This window comes from Vicia villosa, linkage group LG5 (genome assembly GCF_029867415.1).
Source record: "Vicia villosa cultivar HV-30 ecotype Madison, WI linkage group LG5, Vvil1.0, whole genome shotgun sequence".
Lineage (NCBI taxonomy): Eukaryota > Viridiplantae > Streptophyta > Magnoliopsida > Fabales > Fabaceae > Vicia > Vicia villosa.
The window spans coordinates 54,263,513-54,280,158 of NC_081184.1; the positions used below are offsets into that span (position 1 = coordinate 54,263,513).

Here is a 16,646-nt window from a genome sequence, read left to right on the forward strand (position 1 = left end):
TTGCTCAAATCAAAACAAATAAATATCTCATATATCATTGTTTTTCAAAATAAAACTTTCAAAATAAGACAATACTTGGTATATATCCAAACAAGGATCATTACGAAGTTAAAGCTCTTTTTTCAAAACATCTTTCGAAAGATAAAACACTTTGTATACATCCGCACAAGGATCGTTACAAAGCCCATTTACAAAGGTATTTTAAAACCACATACAAGCATTTCAAGGCAAGACAGATAATTCAAAACAAGTGAGCTAAGCAATTAAGAGCCCATGGATAACCATGGATACAAAGGGGTGCTAATACCTTCCCTTTGTATAACCTACCCCCAAACCCAAAATCTCTTAAAGGTCTTTTTCTGTTTCTTTTGTAAACCTTTCCTTAATTAGATAAAATAAAAGTCGGTGGCGACTCTCTGATTTTCAAAATTCACAAACAAAAGAAGAGTCAGTTTGTATCTCTCACCACGAGAGGTGTAAAAAATCGAGGGCGACACCAGCACTTTCCTCATGTCTCACGTTCAAGCTCTCGTGTCAAGAGAAGGAAACACACCCTTCTGTGTAGGATGGCTTGTCACTAGTATAGCTCCAGCCCTCGATCTAAATGATAGGCTAGAAAATCTGTCATCTCTACCAGCTGTTTTTATGGATATCAACAACTGCAGAGCTGGTCGCCTCATCAAGGCAAGACCGGACGGAAGATTCAACCTCATGGTGCAAAACAGGGAAGTTCGCAGTGTTATATTGCCAAACAGCGAGATCACTAGGATAGACCGCAGAAACAACTGGATCTATGACCTTGAAGCACCTGCTCCTGGTGAGAACATACAAGATAATCAAAACATTGAGATAATGTGGGTGAGATCGAACAAGAAATGGATCAAGAAGAGCCTCAGCCCAATGCAAACCCCTAACCCAATCCTGAAAATGTTGCTGGATCATCTGGACATCAACCTCAAAGAAGAAATCGACCAGTCACACTGGATGACGTGTATAGAGAGATGATACGCAACCACGAGGAAGAAATTCAGTGTCATCAGAGGAATAAGGCGGGGCAGAATGAAATGATGACGGTGATGTGTCACATGCAAAGGGATCAACACAATTATGCATATGGGAATGATCAAAGCATTGCAAACCTCACGGAGGAAATGCATTGTTTGACATATCGTGCTGAAGGCTTACATGAGTATGTGTATCATGTTGGGATAGTTCCGCCTAGAGACGGCGATGAAGGATGAAGAAGAGGTAGAGCACGTGCCCGAGGCCGAGCACGAGGAAGAGGAAACGAGTAGTGAGTTTTTAGCGTTCCCACCACACAAAGTTGCATTGAGGACAACGCAAAGTTTAAGTGTGGGGGAGGAAGCTCGCTGCTTTTCTATTTATATTTTTGGTAGATTTAAATTCCTAGTATTTAATTTCCAGTATTTCTAGTTATTACCCTAAAAAAAATATATTTTAATTTTCTCTCGTTTCAATCCATGTACTTTAAGTTCAATATATGTGAGTACCTTTCAGTTGTCGAATTCTCTGCCTACTTGAACCATAAATTCTTTTTATATGCATAGCCTGACACGCTCGAAAAGTGCAAAGATACACAATTAAAAGATACGTTAGAAACTGAATCACTATTAAACAAAATTGCTACAGTCTTGACACTCTAGAACCCCGATTTATGCAAGATCAATTTGAGTACCTATTATTCCAAATCTTTAACCTCTAGCTTTAAAGTAGCTTCGAGTAGTTTATTCAGCAGTCGGCACCGTCTTAAACACAAACTACATAGAGTGTCGATGAATATAAGTGAATGATCCTGAAAATTTTTTAGTAAAAATTTAAAGATTACACCGACTAAGCTAGGTGACCCTCACCCGGTCATTTAACCCAAAGGATGTGTATCTCATGAACAATAAAGCAACCTATTGTTGTTTGGTTCAAAATTATCTGGTATTGAACTTGGTAGGGCGAGTTACGGTTTGATCCCCCGCAGCTTACATTTGGTAAAAGAAGTGGATACCACAGAAATGTGACAGAGCCCCGTGTTAATAAGGATCAGAGTCACTAACCGGTTACTCTACTATGTGCGTTCGAAGATAAAGGGCTTAATGTGGTTACGCTCGAATGAAAACAAGTAAAATTTAGCGAAAGGATCTAGATGAACTATAATGGCATGATTCGAATTGGTTTGCATAAGTTGGAGTTGTCTAGTGTCACCACTGTGTCTTTAGTGTTCATATTGAGCTTCTATATCTCTAGCAAGGTATCACTGCGACCGAGTATGGATCGAGATGATTGTCATGCATATGTAAAACCTTTTTCTTTGATTGTTTGCTTGATGGCAAGCAAAGTTCAAGTGTAGGGGAGTTTGATAACACGAAAACATATCGTATATTTAGCTTAATTTACATGTATTATTGTTTTATTTAATTTGATTTTATTAGTTTATTTCGTATTATGCCGGTATTTTGTATTTGTTTCAGGTATTTATTAAATCAGGGCTTGCAAAAGAAATGATCAAATAAAGTAGCCAAAATAAAGAGAAAAATGCTAAATGAACGCTTGAATTGATGGGGGTGCAAATAAGAAGAAAGAGGCCCACATCAATACTGCAAGCAAAGCCCAAGGTGAAAAGAAGAGAGCACGTGACGAGTGGCACAAGGAAGGCCATGTCGTCCGTCATGCCCCCTCCCTGCCGGTCGACACACTTTGTTTACTTAGTGTGTGACGTGAGTTACACACTCACGCCCAGAAGAGAAGTTCGTCAAGCCCAGTTTTCTCTCCGCCAATTTCTTCTCCGAAAAGCTTGCTACTGAGACGAAAAAAATCCAAGTCCAAGAATCTGAAGGAGCTCTATAAATACCCAGCAAGACCAATTGCAAGGGTTACGAAAATTTACCCTAGCATCGTCATTTTTATTTTCTGCAACTTCAATTTCTATTTCAGTCTACTTCTTCCAAACCACTTTCTGCAATAGATTTCCATACCGGAAATACTATTGCAATTCAGTTTCTTTTTAAACTTCAGATTTAGTTTTTAGTTTTTAGGATTAGATTTAGTATCAGCATTTATTTCAAGTCCCGGATTCATGAATCAGTGCTGCAAGATTTCAATTTTCAGTGTGCAATTTAATTCAGGTTTATTTATTAGCATTAATTATTATCTACTGTTCATGTTAATTTATCAAATTATGTCTGGATTAATTTATATCTGTTATATTTGTTCTAATTCTTCTATCAAAATAATGTCCGGTTAAATATCCATTATCCGTATGTAAAGTCATATAACCGAGGGAATCTATTGACGCTATCGACGTAATTTATTAACGGAGATTTATTTATCTGGTTATAATTTCTAATTCTTAATTAAACTGTTTTGCAACGAGAGTTAAAAACAATAGAAGTTAGGATCAATAAAAACGAGAGTTTGAGGTTTTAACTGGACAGTAGGAATTAAGCATTAACCTTAAATACAGCGAGACCGCTTTAAGGTTAATTAGTCTTCATTTGTTTTCAAAAATCATTTTAAACTTTAATTGATACAGCGAGAGCGCTCACTTAGGTTTAATAGTGAGATCATAATCAATAAACACGAGAGTGTAAGAGGAAAGTTTTTAAACTAATGATTTCTACAGAAAGGTATTTTTAAATTACGATCCGCGTCGATAGTTTACTAGATCCCCGACGCCCGACTATTACATACCGATATAATTTCCCTTTTGATTTAATTTAATTCTATTTTCTTTTTTTCCCCGTCTGATCTTAATCAATCAAACGATAGCCTTAGATTTACATAGTGACAATTAACTACATTAGGTCGATTCTTAGTCCTTTGGGTTCGATATCTTTTAAAACTACGCGATAGACTGTGCACTTGCAGTCATAATCACAGACATACCCACTTTGTCGCGATCAGTGGTCTGGGGCCCCTGAATGGAATTCACAACGACCATTGGCATCATACCCTAGTGTCAAACCCCAAATTTTGACCCTAAGATCATACATCATTTGCATTTCAATCATCAATCAAGATCACAATTTTGAGGTTTCATTTTTTGTGTTATGCTCACTTCGTCTCTGAGGGGAATCATCAAGCATCTATATTTGTTTAATTTGTTTTGTACTAACCAAAATCCAAAAAAATAAACTTTGTTTCTTTTATTTGTGTTTTTACAAGCAAGAGATCGAGCAAGAACCAAAGCAATGCAAGAAAAAGAATTTTTGAAAAAATTTCTGAGGAAATCAATTCATCGGGAAATCGATTTCCATGGATGAAATTTGAAAAAAAGAGGAAAGCATGACATCACTTTGGCACCAAACACATTTTTCTTGATTATTCTTTGTCATTTACCAATATTCCACCTCACCACAAATTAATTTCTCTCATTAACCTCATTTTAACCCTACTTTACCAAATTAAACACAAGTTAATTACCAAATGAAAAATAAAAAAATTGCCCACACCTCCACCTCCAATTCTATAAATAGAGGCCTTCACCTCTTCATTTGACAAGCTTGAATAGCCAAATAAACTTGCAATTTCTCTCCTCATCCCTACCAAATTCACTGAAAGCTCTCTTTTCTTTCATAAAGTTAGTGAGTTACATCTTGAACCTCACTAACTTTGAACTAAACCATCATCCATCTCTCTTTTTTCTTCAATTATTGAGAGATCAAGACTTGTGTTGGTGTTTTCTTGAAGTAGATCCAAGTTTTGTTCAAGATTTGGTAAATTTCTATATCTTTTTTTATATTCCACAATGTGATTCTTTTGTGCTTGTGTGTGACGCATCTTTGATGCTAAATTAGTGATATTTGGTGAAGATTTGATGCAAAATTCGTGCAAATTGATATATGAGATCATAAGGTGTTTGTGTTTTTGCTTAAACAAGGCTTTATGCTTCCTAATGCTGTTTCTTTAAAACTGCGCGCACGAAATCGATTTCCTACAGAGGGAAATCGATTTCCACTCTGGTTTTTGCGCCAGATGTGAAAACTGCACTCAGGAAATCGATTTCCTATAGAGGTAAATTGATTTCCTACAGAGGTAAATCAAATTCCTGGCAGCTTTTTGCTTTTTTCCATTTTAAACTTGTTTTTGGTTTTAACTCTTCTTCTACTCCTTTCTTTTGATATTTTCTTTGAATCACAAATTAGAGGCCTAATTCCTTTATAATATCAATGGACTTAGGGCGTTGATAGGATGAGAATCCGAATTCGCAATATTAAGTGATTGAAATTATGGATGGAAGGTGCTTTTGAATGTGGTTTCTTCTTTTATTTCTTTTTCTTTTGATCGATGAAAGTCTTAATACCTTGAGAATTCTTATGGATTCTAGGTAAAGACGAGATCGCTACCTATTTTCTTTTCGTGCGGTATTGCTTTCGGAGAGTGATCTTTATATCGCTTCTCTCACATGCATTAACACATAAAAATTCGACCGGCCTCTTTGTAGGGTGATTTCTACATAAATCACTTGGCGATCTGCTTAACATAACGCAATATTTCGTGTCCCGAATAAAAATATCAAATATGGAAGAGAATTGTATGCGGTTGATTTAAGACTTATGGAAGTGTATCGTGTAGTCGCTATGATTTTATCAAGCTTCTGATAAACTTTCATTGAATTTAAATCCGAGAACATCCTTCACTCACCATCGATCTTCATTACTAACTTTGGTGATTTACTTGACAAGTTTCAAGATGGTCATCTTTAAAACTTAACTACTAACTTTATTTTCAGCACTCTATTATATTGCTCTTTATATTTCTCGTTTTATGCTTCATTTTATCATTCATCATGTTTATGTTTCCGCCATTTTCTCTTTGTCCATTTGGACGTTTATTTTTCGCTATTTTCCCTTTGTCCATTTGGACGCTTTGTTTATGTTTCCTCTATTTTCTTTTTGTCCACTTGGACCATACTCTATTTTTGGGTTAAAACACTAATAAACAACTTAAAATAAAATAAAAAAACACCTAAGGCTCTTTATGGACTATTGGTTACTATCCCGAGCATTTTGGAGATATGGACTTGTTGGACTTAGTACCTCTGGACCCTGTTATTCTGTTGTTACTCTGATGTTATTCTGTCATTCTGGCATTGGATTGTTGTCTGTTTGTGTGTGCAGGTATTTCCTCGTAAAGCCCTTGATGGTTAATTCCAAGGCGTCATGATAAGGATTTTACTCAAAAACAGCCGTTACTCTGCCCGATTTTCGTCATGATTTTAATGTGCTTAATGCAAAGTTGTGCTAAAGTCAATAAGTTCATCTGGATCCCCAAGTGGTAATATGTTGTCTTAGTGTTGATATTCCAAAGGATGGTAAATCTACCTTGACTCTTAATGTCAAGTGTTGGCTTCTTTTTGGTTAGATCTTTCTTTCCTTAGCTTTTATTTTAAGCTCTAGGATAGTCTCTTCATCTCTTGCTTCCTTCTTCGATTTTAAAAATCTTCTCCCTTTTTCCAAAATCTTCTTATGTTTGTTATCAATTTTAAAACCTTTTCTTTAAAAATATCTTTTGCCCTCAGTGGCTTTTCTTTTAATGTTTAGACACGATTAATTGTTGTAGTCAGTTGCGATACCCCACGATTTTGAAATTGATCGATATTATGGGATCTTTTCCACGTGAGAGAGCTAGTGGCATACTCATTGATTTTTATCCGATTTGGAGCCCTTCTTTCATTTGTGATGCAAAGAATCCTTTGTTCTCATGATCAAGATCAATGGCTCAGTATTCTCTCCGACGATGATAAAGTGTTTATTCCTTTTAAAAACCTTTTCCCTTTTAAGTGGAACTACATTAGCTCTGACTTCTCCATTGCACCGAGGAGGTATGTAGGCACAAGGCTTGATGTCTTGCCGAGCTTATTTTCAAAATCAAACAAACTGTTTCTTTTGCATACAATATCTTTTAATAAACACAAATTTTCAAAAAGGTTCCTGTGGAGTACCACAGATATGAGGGGTGCTTAAAACATTCCCCTTGTATAATCAACACCCGTACCTAAGATCTCTTCTTTTTGTTTTAAGAACAAACTTTGGGTTTTCTTCGTTCTTTTCCCTTTTCCTTTGGGAACAATAAAGCACGGTGGCGACTTTCACTGAAATAATGAGTCAAGTCAATTCAATGGCTTTGAACTCAGATTTTCCCCGCTATAGAAAAATAGCGACTTCGCTGGGGACCCAATTTTAAGTGTGTTAAGCCTTTTTTTGTTTATCTGTGTGTTTTATCTGTATATATTATTGTGTGTTTTATTTCTTTTTGGTGCTCGATGGTTCCTCTATGATGAGATAAAGTCCTAACCTGGAGTTTTGTGAGTAACTTGAGATAGGAGGTGGTAAGCCCAATAGTTGCATGTTAGGAGAAATCCTTAACATGAGCATCATATGGTGGAACCCCAATCAGTGGAGGCCCCATGGAAGGTAGTAGATGTTGTTACAAACCATCATAAGAACGCTATTACTTTCAATAGTGAGTGTCCGTAGATGCTGAATGGCCTAGAACCCTTGTAACCAATCTAAGCCTTGTTAGGATGTAGCGCATAAACAAGTTCAAGTACCAATTCGAGCTTGTTGTCATGTGATGCTACGCTCAGACGAGGTCTTTTTAGGAATAATATTGGCGCCCATGAGTAGTTATGCGAGCCGGTAGTATCTGGTAGAAGATTGAAAACTCTGGGAACCTTTGTAGAACCCGTTCAGAAGATACAAAATTCCCTACTACATACCTTTGGGGTGGTTCTTAACCTTGACTCCATGCTCGTGACATCGAACCTTTGAACTTTGTTCGTGCGGCCGTGTGTGATCTTGATTGTGATTGATGCATAAACCATGCATCCATGCATTCATTTGATTTCCAAGGAACTCATAGGTCTTTCTTTGTAAACATCATAAGTTTCATCAAACTCAATGGATCTTGGGTGTTGATAGGGTGAAAACCTTAATCCACCAAAATGGGTGATTGATCTTGATGATAACTTGATCAAAGCTTTGATCCAATATAGGGTTTACATCCTTCATGTTTTGATGTTTACAAGTTAATAACTTGAATTCCTTGAAAATGAAATAAATAAAAAGCGACAACAACAATTGCATCATTTGCATACATACATCTAGGTTGTCCAGAAAACTTATTATTGTCTGTCTCCATCTTCAGAGTTGTCTGTCTACCGTCAAGCTGATTCCTCCACAGAAGTACTGAACTAGAGCCAACGTCAAAAGAAGAATGGAATACCAAGAGCAACACAATGCAGATGTTAGAATAGAAATTGATGGATTGAAGTCAGGCATGACCAAGCTAACAGAAATGCTGCAAGTTTTGATTGCTAGAGGAGAACCGCCTCAAAAGACTGTCATTGTTGAAGTCCTAAGTGCTGATGTTGACCCTCAACCTACTCAACAACCACCTTCTACGTGGCCTGAGTTTGATTTGCCACTTGTTTACACTCCTCCCATTGAGAAGACTCCTGGTATTGGTCAATCTTCACAACTTATGAATGGTCAAGCTTCAAACCAAGTTTTTTGTGCTCCTATCATGATTGAATCTCAGGCTATTGTGCATACTGTTGCTCAACCTACTCATGTGAATCCTGTGTTTAAATATCAAGCTGCCCGTTCCCAGAATGGAAGTCAAGGAGATGCTGGAGATATTGAAGATGTCAAAGAGCAGTATCAGACTTTGGAAAAGCGCCTGAGAGCCATGGAAGGAAACAACTACTTTGGGGTTGCTACGGAGAATATGTGTTTGGTTTCTGATGTTGTCAACGCCCCCGCTACAAACCCCTTTCTGTTTGGCGGTATTATTACTTCCTTGGCTTGTGCCTTAGGTCTTGGTGATGAGCTCCTTTCACTCTCTCATCTCATGATGCATGCTCAATCACTTGACCTCACTTATTGCCGTGACTCCCACTTGGTTTCACCCCGCCATGATGGGTGATACACTTTGGTCGTCAACAAAGTTCTGATTCCTTATGTCATCCTTCCGTGCCCCGAAAGAATCAACATCCGTTATGTTCAGCGTTGGAGGCTTATTGAAGACAATCCTCAAGATAACCAACCTGAACATCCAAATGAACCTGTGGATGCAAATGAAGAAGAACTCAACCAAGGACAAGCTGATGACAACCAACCTCCTCAAAACAACCTTCCGCCTATCACTCTTGATGCCATGTATGCTGCAATTCAACGACAAGACCACCTATTTCAAGCTATGCAGACAAATCAAAATGAAACACTAAGGATTATTCGAGAGATGCAACAGGAGCACCGTGACTATGCTATTAGGAACGAAGGTCAATACACTGAAATTGCTACACAATTGCATGATCTTAACATTCGTGTGAATGGCTCTCCTACTGATAGACGTCGCCGTGTTCGTACAAGAGGCGCAAACAGTTCTCGGAACCGCAACATTGAGGAGTAGTTCTCATGCATTGAGGATACTGCATCATCTAAGTCTGGGGGAGTCGTATTACTTGCTTTAGTCTATTTTCCTTTCCTTTTCCTTTCTAGTTTTATTTCCCTTCCTTGTAATGTTTTTTCTAATTCAATAAAGAATATTTATGGAATTTCAAGTATTATCTTTATAATTCCGTAGTTATTTCAATTTCTTCCATTTTCTTGAGCCATAACAAAAAATTTTGCTCTTAAACGATAAACGCAAAAACCCCACACGTTCGAGAAATACGAAGCTACTTAAACACCAAACGCATAACAATTGGCTAAGATTTAAGTCAATATCCTTATTGTCCCTACACTCTAAAACCCCCAAGTATGCGTAACCTATTTGAATACCCTTTATACCGAAACCATCGACTTTAATTTTTGAAGTAACCCTTAGTAGTTTATTCTAGCAGTCGGCACCGTCTTAGATACCAACTACGCAGAGAGTCGATGAATATAAGTGTATGATCCTCATAATAATAATTATGTGCTTAACCATAATAAGAAATGTGCCTACTAAGTAAGGTGATCCTCACAAGATCATTTAACCTAACGGTCGCAAATCTCAAATACAAAGAATTTAAAAACTCATTGTTGATTGGTTCAGAAGTCATCTGGTACTGAACTTGGTAGGAAGGACTATTGTCCTATTCCCCACAATCCTCAAATGAGCGCTAAGGAGTATACCACATAACGGTGCCAGAACTCCATAAAAAGGATCATAGTCACTAACCGACTACTCTGCTATGTGCGTGTCAAGATAATGGGCTTAATGTGATTGCGCGCGAATGAAAAAGGTAAAACATGATTACGAGTCAAAGGTCGAGCTATAATGGCATGATTCAGATTGGTATGCATACTGGGAGTTGTCTAGTGTCGCTACTATAAGTTTATTGCTTGGATCTGCAACATTATTTTCAAACAAGAACACAATGTAGCTGAGTATGACCGAACGACGTGGTGGAAGCGTATTTCATTTCGCTGTCCTCCCTTTTCTATCTTGTTATTTTGCTTGAGGACAAGCAAAGGTTCAAGTCTGGGGGAATTTGATAACACGATTTTATATCGTATATTTAGCCTGAAATCTATAGATATTTATAGCATTTTCCGTTTATTATATTGATTTATTATGATATTACGCGAGTTTTTGCTTTGTTTCAGGTTTTACACTCTTATTATGACTAATTGTGAAAAAGAGAAGAAATGGAGCTAAAACGACCCCTATCTATGCCTAAAAGATGAAAAAGGAGTGCTGAAGTGAAAGAGGGGTGCAAATAAGGCCCAAGTGTGCTGAAAGAGACCCAAAGACCCAATGAAGCAATCCAGCCCACGAAGGAAAGCATCCCAAACCACACAAGTAAGTGGAGACGCACGTCTAGGCCACATCAGCAAAAGGGAGACGCACGTCTCCATTTCCCTAAAGATTCTCCACTTGAGACGCACGTCTCAAGTCACGCACCCAGTCTTCCTGAAGAATCGGAGACGCACGTCTCCAACCCAGTCTGAAGAACTTCCTCTTTTCACGCAACGTCACTGCAAAGCATCCCCTATAAATAGAAGCAGTCACTTCAGTCCAAACTGTCTGATTTCCTGCTAACAAAGTGCTGCCGAAATTGTACCGCGAACCATATTTTCATTCTGCTTTCATTCAAACACTTATTTTCTCACAACGATTTCTACACCGGAAATTGTTGTGAACTTTTTATAAATCTAGCCTTACGTTAGATTTATCGCTTTTATTTCCTTGTTTTATTTTCCGTTCGTTTAAATTCCGAAGAACGACCCAGCCAACCTGTGGTGGAGGTTCGATACTTGAAGATTTACTTGCCATTTATTTAATTCAGGTTTAATATTTACCGCTTTATTTATATGTTTATTTGCATGATATATTGTATGCCTATTAACATGCCTATTATTATAAACCGAATCTATTTATGCATGTTTAACCGTATTAATATGTCTGGCTAAATTACTAAGGTGTCGGTATGTAGAGTAAGTTAACCGTGGGATCCGAAATAAATTGGCTTAATTATGTTTTATTAAATATCACTTATTTTTGGTTTATATGTCTAATTTAATTAGTAAGTCTTAAAACCAATAGAGCGAAAGTTTGAGGGGTTAAGACAGTCAAAGGTTAAAATCAACAGAGCGAAAGTTTGAGATCTTTAATCAGATAGTAGACATAGGACATTAGTTTTAAGGATGGCGAAAGCGTATTAAAACTAATTGGGTCTTATTTATTTTCAAAAATTGTTTTTACACCCGAGTGGGATGGCGAAAGCGTACGTTAGGGATATTAGCATGTTTCGAGTCAACAGAGCGAAAGTTTGAGATTAGGAGATTTAAATAGATAATAACTTCATAAAATAGGCATTTTATTAATTACGTTGTTTCCAAAAAGCTCTTCTAAAATCTAATGGGATGGCGAAAGCGTACATTAGGATTAGGATAGTAATCTGAATCAACAGAGCGAAAGTTTGAGACGAGGATTTTTAATCAATTGAATTAGTAAAGATTTTTAATTAAATTATGCAAAAGCCAATGGACCTTCGGATTACCTTAAGTTAAACGAAATGCATACTGATACCTATCTTTTATTATATTCTTTATTTCTCACAATCATTCTCCCTTAGGAACAATCAAAATTTTAGTAGCCCTAGCTTTACATAGTAACCTTAGATAACGGTAGATCGATTCATAGTCCCTGTGGATTCGATATCTTTTAAAACTACACGACACGACTGTGCACTTGCAGTCATCAGATTTATAGACACGTAAAATCGCGATCAAGTTTTTGGCGCCGTTGCCGAGGACTATTTAAGTCGATATCGTAACTCACTGTTACATCGTAGAGACTAAGACAATTCTTCCCTTTCTTTATGAACGATTGTATGCCAAATACTCGTTCACAAGGAGGAGATTTAATACAACGAATTAACGAGATCGAACGTTTCATTAACGTCAAACGTCGAGCTCGCAATCTTCCCGAAGTAGCACCAATTCCGATTAATCAGGAATTGACTTTTACTGATCAAATTAATCAAATCACCCCAAAGTTAGAGATGGCTTCTCTTCGTCCTCTTAGAGACTATGCCGCTCCTTCGCGCGCTGAACCGCACTCAAGTATCGCACCACCTGCGATTGAGGCAAACAATTTCGAACTGAAACCTTCGCTGGTCCAAGCTGTTCAACAGAATCAATTCTCTGGAAGCCCTGTAGACGACCCTAACCTCCATTTATCTGTGTTCGTGCAATACGCCGACACCGTCAAAGCTAACAATGTTAGTTCCGAAGCTATTCGATTACGTCTCTTTCCTTTCTCCTTGAGAGATAGATCTAGAGCGTGGCTTCAATCCCTGCCTTCAAACTCCATAACTACATGGGACGAATTGAAGAGAGTATTCTTAGCGAGATACTTCCCGCCTAGCAAAACTGCTATGCTCAGAGGTCAAATCAACGGATTTACCCAGAAAGATAACGAATCACTCTTCGAAGCTTGGGAACGTTATAAGGACATGCTTAGACTATGCCCTCATCATGGACTCGAACCATGGCTGATCATCCATACTTTCTATGGTGGTCTCCTATATAACACTAAAATGACTATAGATGTCGCTGCTGGCGGAGCATTAATGGACAAACCTCATGATGAAGCATATAACCTCATAGAGAACATGGCACAAAACCATTACCAATGGGGTGGAGAACGCGCTGCTCTAGAGAAAGCCCAAACCAAAGGAGGAATGTACGAAGTAAGTGGTATAGACCGCGTTAATGCGAAAGTAGACGCTTTAACTCAAAAGATCGAGAACTTAATCATCACTCCTTCAGCCACCGCTGCTGCTGTAACACCTAACTGCGAGATCTGTGGATTGACTGGACATGTAGTTGCCGAATGTCAACTCTTGACTGGAGCCCCATCTGATCTAGTAAATTATGCTCAAGTAAACCCTTATTCTAACACGTACAACCCTGGATGGAAGAACCATCCAAACTTTTCCTATAAAAACAACAATGCTTTGTACGCACCTGGACAAGCACCTGATGTACCACCTGGCTACCAAAAAGCGCCTGTAGCTGCTCAAAACACCTCTAGGAAGTCGAATCTAGAAATCATGATGGAAAACTTTATAGCTTCCCAACAAAGACTTCCTGAATCAAAACATTCACAATAGCGAGCAACTAAAACAACTATCGAACAAAGTAGATGCTTTAGCTACACATAACAAAATGCTAGAGACTCAAATCTCACAAGTAGCTCAACAACAAGCACCTACTGCTGCCCCTGCTGGCACGTTTCCTGCTCAACCACAACCTAATCCTAAAGGACATGCGAACGCAATAACACTACGAAGTGGAACGAATTACGATGGACCCATTGATCCTAGAACTCAAAACGTACCCATGTCACAACAAGAGCCAAAGGAAACCCAAAAGACATCAAATGATGACCAAGCTGCTAAGACTAAAGAGAACAATAACGAAGTGGAATCTGAAAAGGAAAAACCTTATGTTCCACCACCACCTTATAAGCCGCCAATTCCTTATCCTCAGAGATTAGCTAAATCAAAAACCGAAGCGCAATTTAAAAGATTTGTAGAACTTCTGAAACAATTAAACATAACCATACCATTCACAGAAGCCATAACTGAAATGCCTTCGTACGCTAAATTCCTAAAAGAAATCTTATCGAACAAAAAGAAACTCGAGGATAACGAAACCGTGACGCTTACCGCTGAATGTAGCGCTATCATCCAAAATAACATGCCTCCAAAACTGAAAGACCCTGGTAGTTTCTCCATACCCTGCGTAATAGGTAAAACCATTATAGAGAAGGCCCTGTGCGATTTAGGAGCTAGTGTTAGTTTGATGCCTCTTTCGACCTGAAAGAAACTAAATCTAGGTGAGCTTAAAGCAACGAGAATGTCTCTTCAACTAGCTGACCGTTCAGTAAAATACCCTGTAGGAATGTTAGAGAATATCCCGGTTCGTGTAGGTCAATTCTACATCCCAACTGATTTCATCATTATGGATATCCAAGAAGATTCTAACATCCCGATCATATTAGGAAGACCATTTTTAGCAACCGCTGGTGCAATTATAGACGTAAAGCGAGGAAAGCTTACTTTTGAAGTAGGAGAAGAGAAAATAGAATTTATCCTTTCCCAATTCCTAAAAGCACCTTCTATAATTGACACATGCTGTTCTGCTGACATAATCGACGAGTGTGTTAATCAAATACAATCCGAGCCAAATAAGGAAACCGAGATCCTAAAAATTCCTATACCGCCAATCCTTGAAGATGACAACTGGCGTGGGGAATATCAAGATAACCACTTGAGTGAATGCTTGGCCCTTACTCCTGATCCAATACCTGGATCGAAGAAACCTGCTATAGAACTGAAAACACTGCCTACTGATCTTAAATACGAATTCCTAGACGAAGAACTAAACCGACCAGTTATAGTGAACGCCAACTTAGGACAAACCGAGACTGTAAAATTACTTACTGTCCTAAGAAAATACCCAACCGCTTTAGGATATAACATATCAGATTTGAAAGGAATAAGTCCTTCCCTCTGTATGCACCGCATTATGCTCGGAGACGACTGTAAAACCTTTAGAGAACATCAAAGGCGGATAAATCCTATTATGAGCGATGTGGTTAAAAAGGAAATCCAAAAACTACTAGAAGCCGGAATAATATATCCTATATCCGATAGTAAATGGGTTAGCCCTGTTCACGTCGTACCAAAGAAAGGAGGAGTTACTGTAATCACTAACGCTAAAGGCGAATCTGTAGCACAACGTACCCAAACTGAATGGAGAATGTGCATTGACTATAGGAAGCTAAACAAAGCTACACGAAAAGACCATTTCCCTTTACCTTTCATAGATCAGATGCTCGAACGCCTAGCTAAACACTCGCATTTCTGTTATCTAGATGGATACTCCGGATTTTTCCAAATTCCTATCCACCCTGACGACCAAGAGAAGACTACGTTTACCTGTCCATATGGTACATTCGCTTATAGACGAATGCCTTTTGGGCTTTGCAATGCACCCGCGACCTTCCAAAGATGCATGATGGCAATATTTGCCGACTTCCTAGATGGAATAATGGAGGTCTTTATGGACGACTTCTCTGTCTGTGGAGGAAGTTTCGAAACATGTTTAGAGAACCTTGAACTGGTACTTAAACGATGCGTAAGCGTAAACCTGGTCCTTAATTGGGAAAAATGCCATTTCATGGTTCGACAATGAATTGTACTTGGACACATCGTATCCGATAGAGGGATCGAAGTAGATAAAGCCAAAATTGAAATTATCGAAAACCTTCAACCTCCCAAAACCGTTAGAGAAATAAGAAGTTTTCTAGGACACGCTGGTTTTTACCGACGTTTCATTAAGGATTTCTCTAAAATTACAAAACCCTTAACTGAACTACTAATGAAAGACGCCAAATTCATTTTTACCGATAAATGCACTGAAGCATTTCATACGCTTAAACGAGCATTAATCTCTGCGCCAATTATGCAACCTCCTGACTGGAATGAGCCTTTCGAAATAATGTGCGACGCGAGTGATTATGCTGTAGGAGCCGTTCTAGGGCAAAGAAAAGATAAGAAACTACATGTCATATACTATGCGAGTAGAACCCTAGACGAAGCTCAAATGAATTATGCCACGACAGAAAAAGAATTATTAGCTGTCGTATTTGCATTAGACAAATTCCGTTCTTACCTGGTAGGAGCCAAAATAATCATATACACTGACCATGCCGCCATTAGGTACCTCCTAACCAAAAAGGACGCCAAACCAAGACTTTTGAGATGGATTTTGTTACTACAAGAGTTCGACCTGGAAATTAAAGATAAAAAGGGTACTGAAATGTCGTAGCAGATCACCTCTCTCGATTGGAAAATCTAAAACCCGAACAAGTACCAATTGACGATGATTTCCCTTATGAAAGACTCATCGCTCAATTAGAAGCAAATGAATTCGAACCATACCATCCAAATGCTGAAACCAACAACTTAGCTGAAATAGCGTTAACCCGCTCTGACACACCTTGGTATGCAGATTTCGTAAACTACCTAGCTGCTGGTGTGCTTCCTCCTGATCTAAGTTACCAACAGAAGAAGAAATTCTTCCACGACCTAAAACATTACTATTGGGACGACCCACTCCTGTTCAAAAGAG

At 38.3% G+C, this 16,646-nt stretch overlaps 1 non-coding gene and 1 pseudogene across 1 annotated transcript; one reads left to right on the top strand and one right to left on the bottom strand.

Moving 5' to 3' along the window:
• The first annotated feature begins 510 nt into the window (after nucleotides 1–510).
• LOC131604674 (uncharacterized) lies at nucleotides 511–15,848 on the top strand (annotated as a pseudogene).
• LOC131608315 (small nucleolar RNA R71) lies at nucleotides 12,881–12,987 on the bottom strand. The gene has a single exon (XR_009285581.1). It is a non-coding gene; the product is annotated as a small nucleolar RNA R71 (small nucleolar RNA).
• Nucleotides 15,849–16,646: the final 798 nt, after the last annotated feature.